Source organism: Motacilla alba, chromosome 3 (genome assembly GCF_015832195.1).
Source record: "Motacilla alba alba isolate MOTALB_02 chromosome 3, Motacilla_alba_V1.0_pri, whole genome shotgun sequence".
Lineage (NCBI taxonomy): Eukaryota > Metazoa > Chordata > Aves > Passeriformes > Motacillidae > Motacilla > Motacilla alba.
The window spans coordinates 32,231,307-32,246,578 of NC_052018.1; the positions used below are offsets into that span (position 1 = coordinate 32,231,307).

At 38.1% G+C, this 15,272-nt stretch overlaps 1 protein-coding gene across 1 annotated transcript in view; it reads right to left on the minus strand.

The window, feature by feature from the left end:
* Window positions 1-650: 650 nt before the first annotated feature.
* HTR1B (5-hydroxytryptamine receptor 1B) overlaps window positions 651-15,272 on the minus strand; it is a 55,136-nt gene continuing 40,514 nt past the window's right edge. Inside the window, exon 2 of the mRNA XM_038132399.1 lies at window positions 651-1,887. The gene's annotated coding sequence lies outside the window, so the exon portion shown is untranslated. The remainder of the gene's footprint in view (window positions 1,888-15,272) is intronic.

Sequence of the window (15,272 nt, forward strand, 5' to 3'; positions counted from 1 at the left end):
GGTATGTTTGGTACGTTTGGCCTGCTCACCAGCTGTCCAGCACATGTAAGAGAGTGCAAAGCAGGTGATGCATTTTAACTTATAAATTGGACTGAGCAGCTACAGCCCATTCTGAAATTTGACTTCACCACATCACCACTTTATAAGTAGCAGGTACTTCAAATGTCTTGAGTGTGGAAAGAAGCAGTTTACTTCTAGAATATTTGATTTATTTCTGCTTACTGTACTTTTAATGTAATTGGTAGTATCTAGTGAATAAAATGACACTGCTTTAGCAATATTTTATTTCAAATTTATCTCCAAAATAAATAATTCAATTCGGCATGCTAAGTTTGGGTTGTTTCCAATTGATATTCTGGAAAGATACAATAAGATTTGTAAGCAGAAATTTCCAGCTCTGAAAAATTACTAATTTATAAAATGCTATCTTTACATTTTGCCAGGTGTAACTATTTAATTGTTATCAACATTACAGAATTACAGATTTTTTATTTATTATTTTAAGATCAATAATGCCAAGGAATGAAGAACATTTATTTGTTTTCCAAAGCACTAAAGAATTTTAAAAACTGTCACTGGAAGGCAGAAGGCAAGCTTTGCTTCATACACATCTTTATTTCTTTATGAATGAAGGCAATTCTCAAATTTACTTTTAAGAGAAAATTATTAGTAACAGTTTCTCATGTACATTATTCAGAATAGTGTTATTCCTAGCATGCAAGCAAGCTCATTACTTGGAAACATATATAACATGCATTTCATTTGGTACAAGGACTGGTGACATTCCAGCATTCCAGAATGCAAGGTGATTCCTTTCTCAAGTGTTATAGACTGAGCTTTACAGGTGGTTTCCTCTCCAAAAGCTGTTGAAGGCACAGCAAATCCCTCAGTCACCCTGAGTCACTTGTTTGTCAGGCCAGTAATCTCCCTTTCCCTCAGTGCCAAGGATCATCATGTGACACAGGAATGCTCCAAGTGTCAATCTGCAAGTCTGATTTGCTCAGTCTATATTTGATTTCACTCTTGGTGTGGTTTTACCCTGTTGAATCTCCTCAGTCTCTTGATGTCAGAGGAATGACTCCCAAATCACACCAGATTATGCCAGTAAATAAAGAAATTGTTCAGTCAGCTTCTTCTTACAGTGAACACACTGTGAACCTAGGATTAATCTGGTATAACTGTCTTTTCATTTACAAGAATGGCCTGGTTATTAATGTGGCTTTTTCATACATGAACATATGTGTGACATCTAGCAGACAGTGGAGTAGTTAATTTTTTATCAATTTCTTAATCCTGCTTATTTTCCATTATTATTCCTATACCACTTGCAAACTGCTAGCCTGTAAATATCGTTGTTGTCTCTTTAATCTTTCTTGTACAATATTAATACTTCTTCAATCATTGATATTTATCTGGTGTTCTAGCATTAGTTATAAATTAACACCAGAGATCTTTTTCAGATTATTGGATGGTCCAGCACTTTCAGGGATTTGGGGCCAGTTTTTAATATTGATCTTCAGAAGATGTTTCTCACTGTTCTTGACAGAAGATATTCTATCATTCTCAGATGGAGAATAATTTAATACAGGGGTTTATCTGAACAGCAGGCATCAAAAGTAGGCATAAGGATTGAATCTGTCTGTGGAGCTGATTGTAGCAGGTTCTGCTTTGGATGCAGCAGATTGGCTTCCACCAGCCTCTTGGACTCAATGGGTGGAGACTGTCCAAGAGCCTGAGTGCTGCTTTCTTCCACAAGTGTTCAATACAAGAGAGTGCCACCAGACATTCTTTCTCTTCTGCATGTCTCTTAGAGCCAGATGTCTGCTGTTCTCTAGGAGTCTCAGTCTGTTTTCTGTAGTCAGGTTCATTTTTCTGTCCCTGGAATATCTGAACAGAAGTTGCACAGAGAAAAAGCAAGAGGAAGTAGCAGTATAAATACATTTCAAAGTTATGGCGTAACAGACCTAATAAAGACCTGGTGGGATGATTCATCTAGCAGGAACATTAATATAAACAGCAGAATTTGTTCAGGGTGAGTAGACAGAGAAAAAGACTTAGGTATTTCCTTATATGTTAATGTACACACAGGTATCTCTTGCTCTGAGGTTATTAATAAAGAGGCTCAAAAGTTGTCTCATAATTTCTGAGTACAATTTAAAGGACAAAAAGTGTTGGTATCCTGATGGGAGTCAATAGTCGGACAGCTATCCAGGAAATCACATGATGAGCCTTTTGTAAGCAGAATTATCCAAATTCCAGCACTCAGTGCCATCAGCATAACTTGATTTCAAAAATCTGCACATTGGGGAAGGAATGCCCTCAGGCAGTTGGCTAATTTTTGAGACGTTTTAGTGGAAATTTTCTATGTAGAAGTTGGAAAATGCAGAGAGAGGTGACATTTTCCAAATATGATTCTCTAATTTGGTAGAACATAAAGGGAAAAGCAAAAGTTAAAAGCAACTCAGGCACTTCATGAGCAACGATGAGGCAGCAGAATTCACAACAAACAGGAAGAGATGCAATGTGCTTCAGCAGAGCAGATTATAGGAATTCAGAGAACTAGTAAGTGAGATCCTGTGGGAGACAATTCTGAGAGAGAGTTAAGTGAAGTAGGCAGATCTTTAAAGGAACTATGCTAAATGCAAGTTTATGCAAAACTATGCAAAAGAAAACTATGCAAAATTGCAAGTTATGACAGTGCGGAGGAAGGGAAGGAGCTGTAGATCACTCACCAAAGAAAAGAATTTAAAGAAAGATGAATGGATGAACATGTGAGACCAAAGAGAGAAAGTCAAAAGCAGAGAGTGAAACCATGTGGTGCATAGGTGATGCATGCTTCTCAGCATGCTGTTGCACCAACAGGCAGAGGAAGCTAAAGAAAGACTTAGCCCACTTATCTGCAGAGTGAAGGACATTTGCAAATAATTCCTGGAAGGCTGATAGATTCAGCTCCTTTGTTTCACTCAAAAGGTCAGTTATAAGCAGATGGTATCATGACAAAAAGGACAAGAACTTAAAAGGGGAAAGAAAACACTTGAAGTTATGCAAGCAAATGAGCTATTTTGTGATCCGCCAGTCCAAAACTGTATTCTGAAAATACAGAAGATAAAAGGTGCCTATATTTGAAAAGAAATGGAAGGGTAAGTTAAAATTATAATACATGGAGTTAGTTTTATTTCCTGTAGAAATAGTGGAAAAAATAACGTATTAGCTATGAACATTTATAAAACACTACATATAGAGAAAGGACTGGTCAATAAAATCCACATCAAGCCACAATAAACTCAATCTGTCATAGGACATGCTTCACATGGCTTCACAAAAACAGTGGATACCACATCTTGATTTTAGAGAGTCTCTGGACACTGTCTCCTAGAACACTCTTGTAAGTAAGATGGGAACATATGGTCTTTATGAAAAGGCTGCAAAGGAAAGAAATCAAACTATGGCAATATATTGAGTGGGGTTTTTTCAGGAATAATCTGTGCTTGTTCCAGAATTAGTTGATATTTTCTTCAGTGCTTCGACTGATGGAAAAGTGTGGGTGCCTCATATATTTGCAAATGATACCTAGTTAGGAGGGAATGAACGTAACAGATTAAAACTCAAAACACTCATGACAATTTAGAGAAGAGATGTGAGGCAAACCAGGAGGTAATTAAATAGGAAAAAGTCAGTGGATCTGTACTTGGACAACAATAGCCATCTATCCAAGCTCTAAACAAGAGTCCTCATGTGGTTGTTGTGTGTTTATTTCAGAAAAGGAGTGAGGAGCTCATAGAAAAGTATTAGATGAGCATGAGTTGGTAAAACATGCATCTCTAAAAAACCACTTTCCCTCTGCATTGTGGTGGTAATCCTGGAAGAAATCAGTTTCCCTGGGCTCTGTGCCTGCCCTGGTTCGACCTTGCCTGCCTTGCATTTGGTGCTGGGCGTTGGTGAGGTCCCGTGACTTCAGACTGCAGATATCCTCATGAGCAATCTGTGTACTATCTCCTTTTGTTTCTGATCTAGTAAGTCCTGAACTTTTTAAATTGAGACCTGTCAATTCTTTGGAAAACATGCTACTCCAATATTTATGCTGTAGCTTACTCTTGTCTAGGGGTGTTAGCATCCTGTAATTGTCCTACTGGGTAGCAATATCACTAGTGTCTGTTACAAAAAGGGCCTGGGAACTGGATTCAGATTTGCTGAAAAGCAAATGGCCTTTTTTTTAAAAAAAAGTGTATAATTTTACTACTAGAACTACTTAAAACTTTTCATAAGGAGTTAACTCTTTTTTTTTTCTGTTTAAGGTTTGTCCTTGAGTAGTCATTTACCATCACTTTCCAAAGCTATATTCATTATCCAGACCTGCCCATTAAGTAGTTTCTGGAAGCAGATTTTGGTTCAAAGTCCATTTTCAGGCATTCCAATCCCCCAAATGCCACCATGGCTGAATGTTATTTTGGGGGGGGGGGGGAACGACGACACAATTAAAAATAATGTCACAGTGCAATTCTGTAACAGAAAGCAGACTGCTCCAAACTCCAGCAAAGCCTTTCACCAGACAGATACACTCTAAAAATATGAGAAATTTTGAACAATGCTGCCACTGCCATTCCCCATCTATATCATAGTAACAGAAGTGAGACCAGCTTTCAGAGTATTGCTGATATCTGGAGTGTTAATGTTCCACACCAGGTTGGACCATGTTCTGTTTGTGAACTAGAATGTACAACAAATGTTTTCAGGAAAGTTTTGAAGGTATTTATGACTTAGGTTAGAATAATTTTGGATTTCCTATCTTTCTCTCAGAAAGATGGTTGAGTTGAGGTGCAGCTAAACAAGTCCAGCTCTAAAGGGGAAATATGAAAGTGCTATAATGGGAGACAGCATTTCCACTATGTGACCAAGTCACTGTATAATGCATTACCTTATCCACCCCCAACCTCAAAAATCAGAAATGGATTTAGCTTCTAAGTTCTAACAAAACAGGGCCTTAAAATGGATTTAACATTAATAAATCACATTAAATCCTCCATTTCAAGTCCTCAAGACAACATGATGTCTTTGGGAGAAAACATATATTTGATAAGAAAATGGGAAAATACGTTTTCTAGCAGACTACTCTGCTAAATTTGTCTTATTATTATCATTTTAAATCTGGAAGTATTTGGAAGCTACTTAAGAGGTTGGGATGTTAAATTAATCACAGATGACAGATTGGTGGGCAGATGAGAACAAGTGCTATCATGAACTGGTGTCATGTGACCCTGAAATTTAAGGTACTGTAAAATTGTGCTGTTAGTATATCTGAAACACATTTATAAACCAGAATTTCCAAAGGAAGCAGATGTTGTAATACCATTTTTCTTCCTGATTTGGATGTTTTCTTTTAGAAGGAGAAGAGAAACATTCAGTAACTTCATGAAGGACTTTGAGGAAATCTATACATTTTTCACAACTGTGAAAAATCTATTTATTGCTTCAGCAGGTGTTCAAAAGCAGTGCATCCACCAAAACCTTTGTGACCTCCAAAAGTCTGCAACCTGCCAGGCTGGTCCTCTGAGATGAAGTCCATATAATGAACCTGCCACCTAGGGCCACCATAGCGATTTGTGCAATGGGCTTGAATCTTACACTTTTTTTTTTTTTTTCCCAGTGTCTTTCTGCATATTTTTTAAACTAGAAGAATCGTTAAAAAATGGATCTGGTGTATGGGACTGAACTAACTTGCTGAAGGATAAAAGCTACACTGAGATATTTTTTTACATTTTGAAACAGGTTGTAAATAGCCAAACCCAGTAAGAAGCAATATGTTAGATAAAGATAAATATGAACTTGAGTTACACATTTTATTAAATAGGCAATCATAATTGTTTTGTTTTCTGGTTTAGGAGGACAGATGGAATATAAAACAGGGCAGGTGAAGAAGGCTTGAACACAAATTTGTAACAATACCTTAAAAGTCAGAATTTAACCTGTAAGTATGAGCCATGCAATATAAATAAATTATAGCTGTGTGGCACATTTGAGCTGGATATTGGATATAAAACAGCAATCAAATGTCTGGAGAGCAGCTGCTTGCCTATCTATAAGACATCTGGCTCTTTTCCTCAGCTCAGGAAGAACTTGCTGCTACAGCCAACTGTTGTGTTTCAGAGACCTGTTTTATTTTCCAGCATAAAATGTAAGTGCAATGTGACACAAAGCAATTTTCCCTTTTGAATTGCTTAGAATTTTTAGGTTCCTTTTGTGTGGATTTATACTACATAAACCTCTGCTTCTTTTGCCACCTTTTCCTGTTGCCCTTCCTATATACCCCAATCTACTAGTCAGACATGATCCTTACAACTGCCATAGTTTCCCTGTCTTTAAAAGGCCCACTACTTTGTCTTAATGGTGTTTTTATTATTTAGCAGAGTCTGGAAAAAGATCACATTAAGTGTTGCTTTGTGAGCCAGATGCAGCTTCCTGAATCTGTGGAGACAGGAGGCTGCAGCTACTCTTGTGTGCACTGCACTGCCCGTCAGTGCTGTCTCCTGGTGCCCCTTACAGCCTACAGCTATAGGGCAGTTTTCTTTATGTCTTTGCTGATTTCTCTCCCTCCAGAGGAATGCTGAAGTGTCTAGAAAGACAACACAGAGGTGTTCTTTCTCTGAGAGACACATGGTACAACAAGCCTATTGTTTACCAGCTAAAATCTTTCTTTTTCAAGAAATATAGAAAATTCTATTTACTTTTTAATGGGAGGTAAATGGAATTAAATTCTATCTCTTGAAAACTACTGAGCTGACTGGAAAGTCAAAAAGCCTTCCACTTCTATTTTCTATTTTTCTTTTTGTGTTTTCAAATGCTTCCTGAAGCACCCACTGACAGAAAATGAAGCTGAACCTGAAGATCACTCTGTGCAGCTTGTTCATTCCAGGATGGCTGGTGAATATATAGGTAAACTTTTCTTGTGAACTTTTACGAACTATCTGAGGTGTAATCTGGCATTCTATTTATACATGTAGAAATCTAACCAGGTTTTTCATTTGTTGGGGTAATCTTTTCCTTCCTTCCTTCCTTCCTTCCTTCCTTCCTTCCTTCCTTCCTTCCTTCCTTCCCTCCTTCCTAAAAAGAAGTGGGAACTCATCCATCGATGATTTTTTAACCTAAATTAATATGGCCTTTTACACTTGCTGTCAACTTCGGGTTTATGAGTTAACACAGATAAGCAGACTGTACTCTTGGAAAGCAGTACCTTGAGGGCATCCAGAGAACATGCACCAAATTCCCTTTTAGCATTGCTAAAATGAAGACCTTATAAAAGTCACTATTAATTATCACTTTAAATTTCCCATTAAGTTATAATACCAAATGAATTCGGAGAACGAGATGACAGATTATATAAGAAGTTACTCAACTCTGTTATGTTAGACTAGAAGTGTTCCTTTAGAGTGAGAGAGAAGCTGTAGCTATAGCAGAAAAAAGTTTCTCCTTTCACAGCATTTGGTCTGAAGCCTATTTATTTTGGAAACTTTCTCCTTGATTGTGGTGCAGTGGGAGGAGTTTTCACAGTGGGCAATTAAATTTAATCAAAACCATCATCCATTTTGGCTAAAAAAAAGTATGTTCGAGTAGGTTTGAAGGAAGAGTGAACACTTTTGTCCTTTAAAAATACATAATCTGATTTGGCAGGGCATATTTGTGGTGTCTTTGCGGTAGATTTTCTATTAATTATTTAAATACTCCCCTCCTTGAGAAAATAAGCTACATGAGTTGGTTTGAGACCTTCATTAAAGCTATTCCAAAGCATGTTTTATATGAAAAATGGCTTTGCTACTGAGAATGATTGGTATGTCAAGAATTTCATTTCAGCCAACATTTTTGTTATTAGAAGCAGCTTCTGTTGTCTACAGAGGAGTTTTGTTCAAAAAGATATAAAGCAAGATATGAAAAAAGCATCCTTCCAGTGTTCTTATCTACTATGCAATACTTCTATTGTAAGCATAGATAATAACAATTCTAATATTTTTTTCATTTCCTTGGGTGCTGCCTCTTACTCACATCTTATAATGGTACTCTTGATTTTACTGCTGCTTCTCTGTGAGCTAGAGAAATAATCAAAGAGCTTGTTTTTCAGTGTGTTTATTGAAACCTTAGAACTGGATGCCTTAAAGGTGATCTTTTAAATCCCTTTTGCCTTTTTGTATTTCTCGTGTAAAATACAAAGACTATCACATTAAAACATGTTTTCTTTATTGTTTTCTGCATCATTAAATCTTGACAGGCCCATTTCTCTTCCATTTCCTTTTGAAAGAACACCAGTTTCTCAAGAGTGGAAGGAAGGAGGATTGAAGTAGGTCACAGCCTTTGGTGACATAACCATGACAGTCCTTTCAAACTATTCAACAGCCAGATCATCCATAGATTGGAAGGAAAATGAGAATCCAATTAAAGCAAAAATAAACAGACTGATACTTTGTTCAAAAGGTTTCTGTGGTTTCTGTTGTGTTTTGTTGTTTATATCCTGTCCCACCCTTGCCCTTCTGAAAACTTTATTGTCTTTTTATTATCTTTTTTGTGCACTGATAAGCAAGTTTTAAAATTCTCTCCAATCAGTACAACTCTGCAGCGTTCGACTCCATAGGACCAAAAGTTTCTTTGGATAGCTGAAACAAATTTCTCTGCACCAATACTTCTACCATATTTTATTACTACTGTGACTATTTTTACAAAACCCTTGCTTCCTGAGCAGCAACCACATTCCCAGGGACTGTATGCATATGCCAGCAACAGATAAAGTTAACACATCTGAAGCAACTAAGGAATGGCAGTAATGCACTGGATGGTGCTTGCTCTCTCATTTCTATTTTTGGTTGGGTTTTTTACAAGTTGTCCTTCCCTATCCTGACAAAAACAAACAAATAACATGTGTCTAAAATAGAAAATGAAAGTGTGTGATGCTTGCTGGGAGATAAAACACCTGATTATTTTATGTTGACACTGACAATGGGCTCACAAGGTAGCGATCATCGCTAATTCATCACAGCCATTGGAAGGGAAGCACCACACTTCCTCACCTGATCTCATGAGCTCTCAGGATCTACTGTGAAACTATTACATGGCAGCCAACAGCAACAAGTGATTTTCTTAATGTATTTTTTGGCTTTTTCTAGTGTAGAATGTACAAAGTACAGTCCAGTCAATAGCAGCCAAAATACCTGGAGCATCTTGAAACCCAGCAATTGTTTGGGCACGGTTAGACAAGGCATCCAAGAAGCAAAGGATGCAAAACAATTATGAAAGGAGAAGCTGGGATAACCTTGCCCACAGTGTCTGCTCTCTGGTCAATGTTAAACACAGCAGGGAAGGGCATAGAGACCAACTAGAAATATTCTACACACCAGCTGAGTGAGCTGGATACTGCGTCCTTAAGGGTGTCCGGGAGTATGTTTTAAATATTCCTGTACCCTATCTCTAACCAACAAGATCCTGTAACTTCCAACCACTTCCGTGCTTGCCTGTTGCTGAATGTCAACAGTAAGTACAGCTGGCAAACACAGAAGCTGAAGCAGTTAAAGGATGTGTCATATTTCCCTGGAAGTTTATTATAATTTGCAGTTGAACTTGATTACTTAAAGGTCATCTCAATTCCGTACATAATCAGTTTTCCTTGCTCCCAATTTTACTTATACAATTGTCAAAATAAAATAATTAAGGAGGAATTACATATGGGGAAAGTGTTTTCATGCACTAAGGAGCACAGAATTAATAAACAGTTGATGTTGGAAGGGACCTCTGGAGTTCATCAGGCCCAAACTCCTTCTCAAGCCGGTTCACTTAGAGCAGATTGCCCAGTACCATGACCAGATGGTTTTTGAATATCTCCAAGGATGGAGACTCTAAAACCTCTCTGGGCAACTTGTGCAAGTTGTCACTCTCAGAGTGCAAAAGGGTTTCCTTTGTTCAGATGAAACCTCCTAATGTAGTTTACGCCCATTGCCTCTTGTCCTGTCAATTAAAGAATGTAGTGTCCTGCAGTGAATCAAGTAGATGGAAGCTAATTCATATATTTCATTGTAGTGTCCAGCTGAAGTATGTAGTGATGCCTAAAGATGAGAGACTCTGTCAGCCTAAAGATGAGAGACTCTGTCAAAATCTGTTCATTTCTGGCAAAAAATGAGATTGCATGATGAAACATCCTCAGCAGTGTCATCCTCTCGTAGATGCAGGTTTGGTGTTGGACAAGTCTTTAATTTGAACACTATAACATATTACCTTCAGTCAACTTGACAAGCATCACTCTTCCAACATTTAGTCTTGAAACCTACAAATCCCAGCAGCAAGTACCCCGAAAATCTTCAAAAGTGAGCAGTAGGTAGGACCTGCTTCTTTTAATTCTCTTTCTACCTTTGCTGAGCTGCTGTCCTTTACTTTTCTGCTACAGCTACTTAATTTTCCTCCCTAGCATTACTAGTTGCCCACATTTTACTATAATGATTATTCATCTTTTTTTCTTCTCTCTTGAACAATGAAAAATAACAGCCATGTCACAGTGATGCAGCACTGACTCCAGCAGACACCAATCCTTTTGATGCCATGGCTGGGTCACTGCAGGTAGAATGCTGCTGGTGGCTGTGTCACAGGGAGCATGGGTGGCATGGGAGGCCCAGGATGGCTGCCTGGGCTGGCAGGGGCTGATGGCCATGGCAGTGGGGAGTGGCTGCTTCTCCTTTGCTGCTCCTTTGCTTCTCCTTTGCTGCTTCGCCTGTCTGTGTGCCTTCTCCTTCATCTGGGTGCCTGGACAGGGATGAAGCCAGACCATGTCCCTTTCCCATCCTCTACCTCCTCTAACACCCTGTTGGAGAATGTTGTAAGTTCATGGAAGGGTATTGACCTAAGGATAATAAAACACACACAGTCCCAGTCTGTACACTATCAGGGTTCTAGAGAAACCTGGAAAATCTTCATAATCCTGGATAAAGGGAGCTTCACCCTATTCTCCCTCTCTGTATGCATCATGGTCTTACAAGGAGCTGAAAGCTCCCCAGAGCCATGGATAAGTGAAGCTACTCATCACCCACCTTCTCTGAGTGAAACTTACTGTAAAGTTTCTGATTCATAAACCCATTGGCTGGTTTTGGTTTGTGCTGTCGTTTTACTGAAAAACTTTTGAGCGTTTTCCTTTTGCTTAGGAATTGCATAAGCCTAATTTTTAAAAGAAAAGATTCCCCACTGCCAGGCTTTCCTATACAGACCAGGTCCTTAAGGGACTCACCTTTCAATATCTTTCACCCCAATTTCTATTTTCCTTTTTAGTAATATCTTTCCAGTTGGACAGAGCAACTTGCTACCTGACAGCAAAATTGCTTTTTTTACCGCATAAGGTGAGAGTCTCTTGCCATTCCCTTTTGTTTCATGCTCTTTATTTAATGAGAAGGGGCAGGTTAGGGACTCTGATCTGAGTAACTCAAGGCTGGTTTTGGAAAATCTTCTGAAGACAGAAAATAGGCAGGCTGTTTTTTTCTTTTTTTATTAATCCAGATCAGAAATTACTTTCTTTTATGAGGAAACACTGCAGTGGAACTGGAGATCACTTAGAATATAGTTGTACCATGTGGAACTTTTCTCCCCTTTGTTAAAGAAAGGTATTCAATAAATAGCATAGGGTAGGTAAAATAACTGAGAAATGATGCTGTAACAGAGGCAACACTTTCTTGAAGATCTAAGGTATGGCACAGTGATTTGCCCCAATTGCTGTTGTAATTTTATCATCCTTAATCATTTTTATGCTATTCCAATTTTTTCTGGGGGGTTCCAACCAAGGTAGGGGTTTCAAAACTTTTTATATACAAAGTGTATAAAATAAGATTGTCCCTTCTCATTCATTGCAAGTGCACATGGGAGTTCAACACAGCACTGACATTAATGATAATATCACAGAAAGACGTTCACAGTGGTCTTATAACCAACCCCTATCATAGCACTCTGCAGCCCTAAATTTAGCAGAAGAAATTGGGCCCAAAGAATAAACAGTCTTTATCCAAGACTGTCACTGCACTAAATTAACCAAGATTCCTGTCTTTGAACACAGAGGTCTTGGCCTGCTGTCTTTGGCAAGATACTGCCACGATTAACATGGAGTTAAATATATAGAATTAGAAGAAATACATCAATAAAAATAATTGAAATATAAGAGTTTCATTTCACCAAAACTGATAAACCTTTCTATCTTAATGCTTTTATGTAAAGAAGGGTTTATCAAGATAAATAATTTGATGTTATTGAGATGGTGTTAGGAAGATAATAATTGCCTTTTTAAGGAAGAAAAGGAATAAAGTTAATTTAGGTAGACTAAATCTGCTCTCATCTTCTGCCCTTGTATTCCTGGTTCTTTGAAGGCAAAGCAGTAAAAATCTATGTTCCAAAAGAAAGGAAAAATTCCTGCAAAGCAAGAAAATGTAGCCCTACATTTCTAATGCCTCAGAGAGAACAACTGTATTGAAAAAATTCTCAGGCTACCTCTAAGCAGCCAGCACAGATGTCAGAAGTGCTTTAATTGTGTTAGCATAGTACTCCCCCAGGTCTGTTCTCCTGTCTGAGCAATACCATAAGCCCAGGGAAAGCACCTTATTAACACAATTGCTCTTCTCTCAGGCTGAGCCAGCCTGTTCACATTTAGCTGATATTTCACAAAATATAGGCTTAGATTGACTTTGACTTGCTGTTGGAGAAGAAGTGCAGAGAAGCACAGATACTGATGGATTTTGGCGTAGGGTGGGAAAAAACAAATTTCATAAACAAGCAGGCTGGTTCCAGTCTGGGTGGCAATGAGAGTCTCTCTTGCAAGGGTTCTTCCAGCAGCACCTTCAACTGGATCAGGAGACACTCCCCAAAGTGCTGTTCTCTTCAGTTGTTACAGTCTGCTGAACCATGGTCCTGAGAGACTGCTCCAGCATGGGCATGATCCATGGGTCATTGAGTACCTTAAACTAAACAAGAAGCATAGCCTAAATATTCTATCTGCATAAGATTTCCCTACACAGTCATTTCAACAGCTGAAGGAACACTTTCTACTGACTATTTTCAAATATCTTATCTTGTATTGTTTGATCAATTCTGCAATAAGAACCACCCAGAGGGTTTTTGGGATGGCCCAATTCTTCACACAGGATATTAATCTGCACACTGTAGATGTGTGCAGACTAAGAAAATGATTATTACAAATGGCTGCTACATCTTAGAAATTCGATTTCAGTTTGTCTCTTGATGCTCTCATACTTCTTTTAGTTTCATTACATCTTACCCAAAATACATCTTGGTCCTACAGGCGCTGCCAGAAGTCAGGGGGTTTTTCCATGAGGCTTTAGAAAAACAGTTTTTCTTTTTAAAATATGTTTTTAAATCCCAAACTTGGATAGTACTGTGTACATGTCTAACTTCTATTGAATCTGAAAATTTTATGTAGGAAGCTGTGCTATGATCCGTCTATGACAAGAAAGCCCAGGCCTCTGCTTAACAGTATTTACAGTTCTCTTCCCTGAGTCCTGTGTGATAGAAGTGATCTATCCACTTGAATATGGAATTTGGTTCAGAAAGTATTTGAGTTTTAGTAGTATTTAGAAGTCAAACCCAGAAAATGGATCTCAACACTTCCTTTCCTTGAGTTACTCAATAGAGCAACAAGGTTATCTTGTCCCAGAATTGGTTGCCTGTCAGTTTGCACTGCTTCACTTGCACTTGAGTCAGGAGGAATCTGGTTAGTTACTAAATTTTGATTTTCTGTTACTTCTGGCTTCTCAAACCTGTTTAAATTCAGATATTTACTTCTTAGCTTATTTAAATTCAGATATTTACTTCTTAGCTTTGATATAGATTTATGATGTTTTTGTTGTGGCCTAAATTGTAGAAGAATAGTGTTTCTCTCACCAATTTGGTTGATGCATATTTGATACAAGCATTTTGACAATCCACAGTGAAACACCTGCATTAGATTGAAATGGCTTTTGAAATGCTGAAGTTTTTCAAAAAATGCAAACATACTGTTATGTGCTGTTTCCCATATCCCTCTACCTGGGACATACTCAGCATGTCCTTTTAAAGAAAGCACATTAGCATAATTAACTGTGTAATCTGAATGCCAAATGTATATCACACACTGAATGTGTGGATGGGTAAGGTTGGAAAGACCACTGGAGGTCACCTGGTCCAACATCCCTGCTCAAGCAGGGTCCTCCAGAGCACCTTACTCAGAAGTGTGTACAGCTGGCTCTTGAATGTCTCCAGAGGAGATTCCACAATTTGTCTGAGCGACCTGTTCCAGTGCTCAGTCACACAGTTACATTCTTCCACATGTTTAGGTGGAACTCCTCATGTTCCAGTTTCTGCCCATAGCCTCTCACTCTCATTGCCGGAACCACTGAGAAGAGCCTGGCTACATCCTCTTGGCACCCTCCCTTCAAACACTTCTATACATTGATATGTCTCAGTCTTCTCCTCTTCAGGCTAAAAAAATATTAAGTGCTTAATGAATTTGCATATCGTATCATCATATCATCAATATCATCATATCATATCATATCATATCATATCATATCATATCATATCATATCATATCAATCTCATCACTAATGTTACATTTTTCTTCTCCTGATTTATTGTCCTGGAAAAGTAAGATGATTACAGTCTCCACATAAACAGCATTTTGGTTGAGAAGTCCCACCCAGCTGGATCCTCCCTAGCCTTTTCATTTCTTCTGGAACATGGCAGTAGATGTGGTTGCTATCCAGCTGATTAAAATTACCTTTACTTATAGAGCGAACCAATCAGTATCTCTATTTAATGCAGAGAACTGCCATTAAAGAATATTAACTACACAATGCACCTGTGCAGAATTTTAGAAGATAATGTACCTCCTGCCACGTTGGAAAATGAAAAGAAAATACTATACTTCTGTTTCCACTGTTTCACTAACCTATATCAGTAAAGCTACTTAGCAGCTTTGTATGGTAGAAATCAGACAAGAACAGATACACAGAAGAGCTTTATCTGTAGGTGCCATTCAAATGTAATCCCAGACAAAAGGGGTGAAATTTACCAGTCAAAATTATATCTAGCATCATTTTAAGACATCCTTCCTACTTCCTTGTTCCACAAAGACAGAAGTCTCACATAGGTCCTCTATTATCTGGTAAATTATGTTCAGGCGTCTCAGATACTCCAGGATGTCTAAAAGGCCATAAAAGGCCTAAGAATTCAACTCCAAGTGTTCCTTGTACTCTTGGTATTATACTAAAATATAA